The following is a 9,518-nucleotide window of genomic DNA, read 5'->3' as shown; positions in this document are numbered from 1 at the left end:
TAATCCTGTGGCCAGAGGATTAGAAATACTATATGAATATTCCTGTGGCCTGAGGACAGTCAATACTGTGTGTGAATAGTCCAGTGATCTGGGAATGGGAAATAATATGTGTGAATAATCCTATATCCTGAGGATGGTCAATACTGTGTTTGAATAATTCTCTCTTGAGGATGGTCAATACTGTATGTGAATCATCCTGGGAACTGAGGTTCGTCAGTACTATGTGTGAATATTATAGTGGCTGAGGACGGTCAATGCTGTTCGTGAATAATCCTGTGGCCTGAGGATGGTCAATACTGTGTCTGACTAATCCTGTAGTCACTGAAGTGTTTTTTTTTTGATTAGCAACTGGTTGATCCTCTCCCTCATATGTCCCTCCACATTGCTGCAAACCCCTCCAGCTGCAGCAATCCGTACTGGCTTTGTAACACTGTTCAGGCCCTGATGACTCTCTGTAACACTCTCAGCACATTCGTCTCTCCCTGATCGTGTCATGTCATTAAACGCTGACAATGATTCCCCTTCCCACAGCCCTCCCCCTGCTTGCAGACCCTTTGCAATCTCTTTAAAACTTACTCCTAAAACACACTCTCACTTTAGGATTTTAAGTACTTTTTGGTGACCTTCTCCACCTCATAATCTAATATGATCCATTTTGTTCTGAGTGAGGGACCGGTGGGAATTTCTTGCTGAGGATTTGTCTGTTTTAATGAAATGTTCTTTTGTTGAGTGTTTTACACTGTTCTTTCAAACGTTTTCCACTGTCCATTTACAGACACATATTTCAGTCCGTTGAGCCTGTTAACCTTGGTCAGTTCTACTGTCAAACTTATGTGATTGGCTATTTTTGTTTCTAGTTGTAGCTTGGCCTTTCTGTGATTCACTGAAATGCTTTAAATTAATTTAAATTGCACTTTATCGCAATTTCCCAGAGGATCTCTCCAGGTGACTTGACTCATTCACTAAGTTTCATCTCACAACTATTTACCTGAGATAGTTACATCCCTAGCCAGTTGCACAGTGTGTTATTCAAAGAAACACTGAAAAAAATCTCTTTACTCCCCTTCCAATATCACACTTATCTGTGTGATTGTCCCAGATGATGCGAATATTGAACTTTCCCAAAATTATCACAATACATTTGTTTAAAAAATTCCAATGAATTCATGTGTAATGCAGTGATGAGCAATGAAATGCTGTTCTGTGGCTAAAACTGTTCTGCTGCTTGTGTCCTTGGCAAGTACTGGCCAGAATTTGACTACTGGCTGACTCTACTTCATGATCTGAGGCCAAATGATTTCTCTGTAATGCCGTTGTTATCCATTATTGTTAGGATTGCCCATTTCGCCTGAGTTTCTGCAAGGTTGTGGATCATTGAATATTTATGTTCCATCTTTTGTTCGCCCGGAAACCATGTCTCCCTGGTGTCGAAATCTCTTTTAACTTTGGGTCACAAATCCATCGACCTTATTGATGAGACTTTGTCCATTCCAAAACAAAATTGCTCTTTCCCACAACTTTCTGTCAAAAACCGATTCACTGTTGTGCGACTTGAGTTAAACTTTGTCACATCCTGTCCCTTTCTGCTTGTCTTCAGCCACATTCCCATGCTGTTCCTATGCGTCACCTTTTCTCTTTGGATTTGGAAAGCTCCTTTCACCTGAACCCTGCATCCTCTCTGTCAGTTTAAAGCCCTGTCCATAAACCTACCAACATTATTGGCCAGGACACTGGTCCCAGCACAGTTCCAGTGGGACCATCCTAATGGATTATTTATTAAATCAGGTATGGGATGTGGGTGTCTCTGGCTGACCAGCCTTTCTTGCCCAATCCTAGCTGCCCTTGAACTGAGTAGCTTGCTCAGCCATTTCAGAGGGTAATCGAGAGGCAAACACTTTGCTGTGAGTATGTCGTGCAGACCACGAGAGGATGGGCAGATGTCTTTCTAAAAGGACAAATGTTTGGATATTTTGTACATCAGCAATGGTTTTATACTTATTTATGGATTATTATTATTTCAAAAACTATTGATTTCAAATGTCTCAATTTCAGATGGTGGGATTCAAATCGATAGAGACGGCTCAGTGGTTAGCACTGCTGCCTCACAGCACCAGGTACCCGGGTTCGATTCCAGCCATGGGCGACTGTGTGGAGTTTGTGCATTCTCCCCGTGTCTGAGCAGGTTTCCTCCACAATCCAAAGATGTGCAGGGCAGGTGAATTGGCCATTCGAAATTGTCCATAATATTAGTTACATTAGTTAGGGGGAATAGGTCTGTGTAAGTTACTCTTTGGAGGGTCAGTATGGACTTGTTTGGCCGAAGGGCCTGTTTCCATACTGTAGGGATTCTGATATATTGGGCAGCAGCTGCTGTATGATCGGGAGCACGTGCTGTAGGAGGGGAGACCAGTGCATGGGTGCAGTGCTGACCAATTGTAGGAGTATGCACAGTATAGGTCAGTGCCTGGGAAGGAGGCTGTGGGTGTGAGGGATTAATCTATCATTAGCAGCTTCATCCCTTTGGGAGCAGGACCCAGGGGAATGGTCCTTCTCTTGCTACCCTGACATGTGATCAGACTATCAGTGGTGCAGCGTTTTGCAGAAAGTTATCAGAACTCTTTTGTGAAGATTCAGGGTTGTTATGGAAAGGAACAAGGATGGGCCTGCAATTAGAATTCTAATTTGGCTCATTTTAGTCAGATGGGTCTTGGCCAGAGTGTGCAGGAAGCAGTGTATGCAGGGTGGTTCTCATCAGGAGCTAGGAAACTGAATTCGAAGAGAGAGTGTGTGAGAACTGGGTGGGGAGGAAAGGAGTGGGGGGATTGGTTTGGATTTCAGTTCACAGAAGAGAGAAATTGTGAGACTGAGGTTTAAAGCTTTGGGGGAAACAAGGAAACTACAGTTTAATACTACAATTGTCTTATGAATTTCCATTCTGTATTAACAGTGGTAACTTGTGTGCTCTGTTGTATGGTACTGAAAGGGTGGATTTGCGGATGAGAAATTCAAATTGAACTTCATGTTCAGATCTGATAGTTACTTGATCCGAGCCGATCTGAATATCATTGGCCTTTTCATCTGGAAGGAAAGGTGTGCATTCTGTCCGTGGGCGAATATTTCAAATCTCAGTGTGACTGGAAAAGTACTGAGACACAGCCAAGTCCATGTCAGCATGGTGAGTGTGGAGAGAGATTTCATTTGTTTTTGAAAGTCTGGAAAATCATGGCACATTTCCCAGGAACAATGAAGCCACAACTTTGCTTTTAGAAGGACAAGTCTAATTAACCATACAACCAGAAAGACACAAGGATACCTGCACCATGGGAAACACTATGAAAACGGGATTGTTGTAAAGGAGTTCATTCTCGATCATGGATTGTAATCCATTGGCATTGTCACGTCGGTTCCAGCGCCGCGGGGAAATACTGGAAATATGATGAATGTAATGTAGGTTTCAGTTATTAAACTGTAAAAAGTGCAGAACAATTTACAAGGATGTTGCCAGGGCTCAGGGGTCTGAGTTTCAGAGAGAGGTTGGACAAGTGAGGATTTTATGTTAAGAGCAGAGGAAACTGAGGGGGTTCTTTTCTAGAAGTGTATAAGACCATGAGAGGCATGGATAAGGTGAATGCACTCAGTCTTTTTCCCAGGAACTCAAGGATTGGACGGCTTGATTGGATCAGTTTAAGGTTAGAGGAGAAAGAATTAAAGGGAAGCTGAGGGGCAACTGTTTTACACAGAGGGTGGTATGTATATGGAAGGAGCTGCCAGGGGAAGTGGTTCAGGCAGGAACACTCTCTACAGGTAAAAGACATTTGGACAAATACATGGATAGGAAAGGGTTAGAAGCAGATGGGCCAAGTGCAGGGAAATGGGGTTAGTGTGGATGGACATTCTGGTCGGCATGGGCCAGCTTGGGCCAAAGGGCCTGTCTCTGCTGTAGGACTCTATAACTCTAAGTGCATTTGCTATTTCTCCCACTAACTCTGTTGGTATCCTGGGATATATTCCATCAGGGCAATGAGACTTGTGTACCTTTAACTCCATTAGCTTGTCTCTTTCATGATAATGGTTATTATCTAGGTCTTCACCCTCCTTAGTCTCCTTATCAATTACTGGCATGTTCTACGTTTCCTCCACTGTGAAGTCTGACTGCTGAACCCTGCAGGATAGGAATAACGAGGCACAGAAGTCTGAGGGGTCTTCTTTGAGTCTTTATTGATGAAACATGGCAGTAACAAAGATAGTGTACATGCAAAACACCTCCAGGCAGCATCAGGTAACTCCCCGCCTGTCCGATGTAAAGCTCCCATTCTTATACCTTTGTGGTTTGGGACTTTGAATAGAGACTGTCTCTCAGTATTCTCTCCATGGCAACAGCAGTTAGAAAGACCCCCCCCCTCCCCCCTCCCCCCTCCCCCCTCCCCCCTCCCTGTGGCTCCCTCAATTATCTGACAGGCACTTCAGTTTCAGTGGGGCTGTCTGTCAGGATTCTGATGTGGAGGAGCCGGTATTGGGGTGGGGTGGACAAAGTTATAAATCACACAACAGGTTAAAATCCAACAGGTTTATTTGGCAGTACAAGCTTTTGGAATGTGCTGTGATTTTTAACTTGATCAGGATAATCTCTATGGTAACAGTTACGTGCTTCAACAACTACAGAGGCCATATGTTCCCCACATAATAGGTTCCCCTCTAGCAGTGTAAACAGCTATTCCAGCCCTGGGGATAGCTACTCATCGCTTTTCTCCCCCAATCCCATCTCGCTTTCTGTTGATCTTTAAAGGTTTTCTAATCTCCTAGTTTCTCCTTGGTCTTTGCCAAATTTGTATGCCTTCTATTTCAGTTTGATAGACTCCCTTATTTCCTGAGCCACCCACGGTAGATTACTCCTTTTCCTACAGTCCTTCCTTTTCCCTGATATATACTTTTGCTGAGCACTTCGAAAAATTGCTTTATATTCCCCCACTGTGCGTCAACTTTCCCACCATAAAGTCTTTGTTTCCAGTCTACATTAGCCAACTCCTGCCTCATCCTATTGTCGTCTCCTTTGTTTAAGCACTGGATCTTGGGATTGGATCTAATCTTCCAGCTTTCCATCTGTGTTCTAAGTTCAACCAGACTGATCAGAAGTCTTTTATCAGATTACGAGGTGAGACGATGTTTCCTGGGTGTTTTGGTTTTCATTGTCAGAGACCTTGGCTTTGTAATAAAGTCCAGAATAGATATTCACAACAGAGTATTCTGGACGCTGTGAATGTACGACACAGTATAAAACCATAAATCACTGTCTCCCCTCAGTTTAAAATTCCAAAATCATTATCTTCTACACGCTTACTCACTACCTAAGTTTGGAACGCTAAACCACCTGACTATCCTGCTGTTTCTGAAAATCTCCTTTGGTGAAGGTGGTGATTTTTGGATTCAGCTTTCCAGTTATTACCGTAAGAAGATAAGCCCTGGACACAGGAGAGGCAATGCAGCCCTTCGAACCAGCTCCACCATTTAATACGGTGATGATTGAGCTCACCTCGGTCTCAGCTGGATTTTCACGCCTGCTCTGTCTCACCCTTCAACCCATTGCAAATTCAACATCTGTATCTCTTCATTAAATTGGGTCACTGTCCTGGCATCCACCGCATTTTCAATAGGAAATTCCACAGATTCACAACACATTGAGATCGGTACATTCTTCCTCATGAGATTAGAATAGAGTCCCTATCGTGCAGAAACAGGGTATTCATCCATCGATTCCACACCAACCTGTGATGAACATCCCATTCAGACCCACCCATTCCCTGTAACACTGCATTTCCCATGGCTAATTGTCTAACCGGCACATGCATGGACCCTGCCAGCAATTTAGCATGGGCAATCCATCTAACCTGCACATCTTTGGACTGTGTGAGGAAACTGGAGAACTGGACAAAACCATGTAAACATGGGGAGAATGTGTAAACTCCACACAGTCGCCTAAGGTCCCTGACACTGTGAGGCAGTAGCGCTCGCCACTGAACCACCTCTGCTTAAAACCTACTGGGCCTTATTAACCTCCCTATCCCCCAATTGGCTGAATCTATGTTCCTTACGTCAGAAATCAGGTTGTCTAATCGGATGTCTCAGTAAATCCCAGTGACAGCCCACATGTCCCGTGTGTCTGAATGGGGATCCGATACACAACATCCTCCACCCCACACTTTTCATTCACATTCCAGAGACAGGGCTCCAGTGGCTGCATGAGGACTGCAACTCCCAAATTCCGAGGCAGGGACCACACGTGGGGAAACCTGGCACTGCACAAGTACAGAATGTGGGTGAGTTTTGGAGTATGTGCTTTGGGGTAACTAGTGGAAAGTATTTCACATTCTGTGTGGAGGAGGAACGTATTTGCTTGTAGTATTGATCTGTTGGAGGGTCAAAGTGTCACCACACCCACAGGGACCAAGTTCCATCCCCAACTTGTCATAACACTGGAATCGACCAATGAGAAACAAAGAAGGATCTGACCCATTCTCCCAGACTGAAGGTTCCTCTTCTGTCCAGGATCTGCCATCTCCCTGTCTGTTTCCTTTTGTTTCATTCTGCTGTTACATTATTGACTTGCAGCAACTGAAGGGAAAGAAAGTGAACCCAGAAAGGGTGCAGAGTCTAACCAGGGACGGGAAGTGGTGACATAGAACTGTTTATCAACAACTCCATGAGAATGTAAAGGGTGTACATTAGGGGGTAGTAGAGTCAGAATGGTGAGAGAGAGTAAGTGGGCTGGAGGGTTACAGCTTTGGGGGAAGGAAGAGGAAAAAGATATTCCCAGAGAAACTAGAATTGTCTGTTCTGAATTTCTAATCTGTACATATTCCTTTATACAGGGTGCTAGATGGTGAAGATTTGCAGACTGAAATCTCAAAATCATGTGCAGATCATGATTAAGTTAAACAACATTTTGAAGAACTAAAGATAGAGAATCACTGGGCTAAAATCCTGCAACACTCTCCCTCCCAGCATTGTCGGTCTCTCTGGGCCAAATGGACTGTGAATGGTTCAAGACAGCAGCTCACTACCATCTTCTCAAGGGGAGCGAGAGATGGGGAATAAATGCTGACTGAGCCAGTGATGCCCATATCCTGGAAACGGTTTCTATCTCTAGTTGCTGAAACCCAGTTGATGTTACTGCAGGATGATGAGGGATGCTGAGTGCATCCTCCAGGAGGCAGCACCATCACATTACCCCTGCCTACACCCACACAGTAACACAACAACATCACTGGAACAAAAGGCAGTGAAGCCCAAGGAGGACTTAGATATAGTTCTTTGAGGTAAAATCATGAAAGGGGATTGGAACACAGCAGGAACAGGAGACTGAGCTGGATGGTCAGCTGTTTCCCATTGAATGGTGGAGCAGGATTGAAAGGCCGAATGGCCTCCTGCTGCTATCTCCCAGGTATGTAAATAACCATGGAGCCCGGGTCGGAAGAAGTGGGCAGGGATTCTCCAGGAGATTGCACTTCCACATCAGTTTTCAGTGAGGGATGGTTTGATGGATTTTATTTAACATTTGTCTTTAACACAAGGTTTGTGAATTTGGTTTTAAAATATTGCAGCTATTTATTCCACAATAAATAAAACTAAAAGAAAAGAAATGAAACTAACAGTTTTTTAAAATTTCAAACTCCTTGTAAAACAAAATCCCGTCTATTCCCGGACACCATCACTTTCCAGTTACTCAAACTGCAGGGAAATATTCCCTCCCTGTTTGAACCTGTTGGTTTGATTTAACTGTTTTTCAGTTCTCCTTCTGTGAGCTGTGAAGTGGTTCCCCCCCATTTCTCCTACCCAGAAGTGTTATCACACACAGCTGAGCAACCTTCCCATGTTCATCATTACACCATTTTGGGTTTTTGTTAATATATAATCACCAGCAGTGAACCACCCGTGTAACCAATTGAATATTTACAAACAAGGCCCATTACGGGCAAAGCAAACCCTTACAAATGACAGAATGGGAAGGGACCAAATCAAAGTAGAGTTAGGGGTGAGGGGACAGCAGTGGAGGTAAAGCACTGTATCCCCTGCGGTGCCCACCTCTATCTAAAGACATCGAGAACATTGATACATACCACATGCTCCTTCTCCAAGGACACCCTGCTTTAACCTCAATCATAGAATAGAATCCCAACAGTGTGGCAGGAGAGCATTGGCCCATCAAACCCCACCAACCATCCAAAGAGGATCCCACCTGGAGCACTCCATCCCTGTTACACTGCATTTCCCATGGCTGATCCACTGAGTCTGCACAATCCTGGACACTGTGGACAATTTCGCACAATTGATCCACCTAACCCACAAATATTTGAACTGTGGGGGGAAACCAGAGCACCTAGAGGGGGCCCACACTATCGTGGGGAGAATGTGGGAACTGCACACAGGCTGTTGAACAAGGATGGACTCCAACCTTGTACCTGATGCTGTGAAGCAGCCGTGCTACAGTCACAATTTAAATCAAAACAGAATGATCCCTGCTCATTGTCACATTGCTGTTTGCGGAGACTTACTGCCCAGACAGACATTCTGAGATTCAGAAAGAGATAATATAACTTGTCAACTCCAGCCGAGTTAGTATGATTGACAACAACATCAATACTCCAACAGTGTCATCAGACCTCGTACCTACTCTATCATTTACGATTTTTAACCCATGGGAAGTTTGTTACAACCTTCGATGACAGCCATAATACTCTGACCATTTTGACGGAGCCAGTGAAAGTCAGTTCTAATAGTTATCAATGGATTGAATCTAAACAGGATGCCCCACAACAGGAAGTGCTCTGACACTCAATGCCTGTAAGTCAAGGTCATTTTCCTAAAACCACTCACGTCTGGTAATACCATTGAAGATATTTTATACAGTAACCTTTCAGTGTCAATTGCCACTTCCAGTCCATGAAGCAGCCAGGAACATGCACCAGTGAATTGAATTCTAACAGCAGCATTGCCCTGGCAGGAGAGATTGAGGAGCTTGAAGCTGTCTTCTCTGGAGTATCGAAACATGAAACACTTCAATTGAACAAAAATCTTCAAGAGCTTGATAGGATAGGTACAGGAAGGATGTGCTCCTAGGCTGGTGTGCCTGGAATAAAATAAACACTAACTGCAGTTTCTTTATCCAATATCCCCTTTAGCTGCATAAATGTTTAATATTTATTTGCTGCTCTAATTACACTCCCAGTTTTAACTGCTGTCATGTTGATGACTATGCAAATGTATAAAATATAGTTTAATCCAGCCCAAAACCTCTCTCTGTACCTGTATTTCACTTGTGCTCACCGAGACACTCATTCAAACTGACCTCTTTATAAACCCTGCCCTGACATTTCCTTAGAGGGCTCAGAATGAAATATTCACTGAATTGTTACTGTGCAAAAGGAGGCTAATTGGCTGATCAGCTCTCCAAAGGATCACCTCACTGAATGCCATTCTTCTCCCTTTACCCCATAAACCTTCCCATTCGTCCCCTTCCAATA

The sequence above is a fragment of the Chiloscyllium punctatum genome, unplaced genomic scaffold, assembly GCF_047496795.1.
Source record: "Chiloscyllium punctatum isolate Juve2018m unplaced genomic scaffold, sChiPun1.3 scaffold_286, whole genome shotgun sequence".
Taxonomy (NCBI): domain Eukaryota; kingdom Metazoa; phylum Chordata; class Chondrichthyes; order Orectolobiformes; family Hemiscylliidae; genus Chiloscyllium; species Chiloscyllium punctatum.
Note: the sequence above shows the minus strand (reverse complement) of the source record.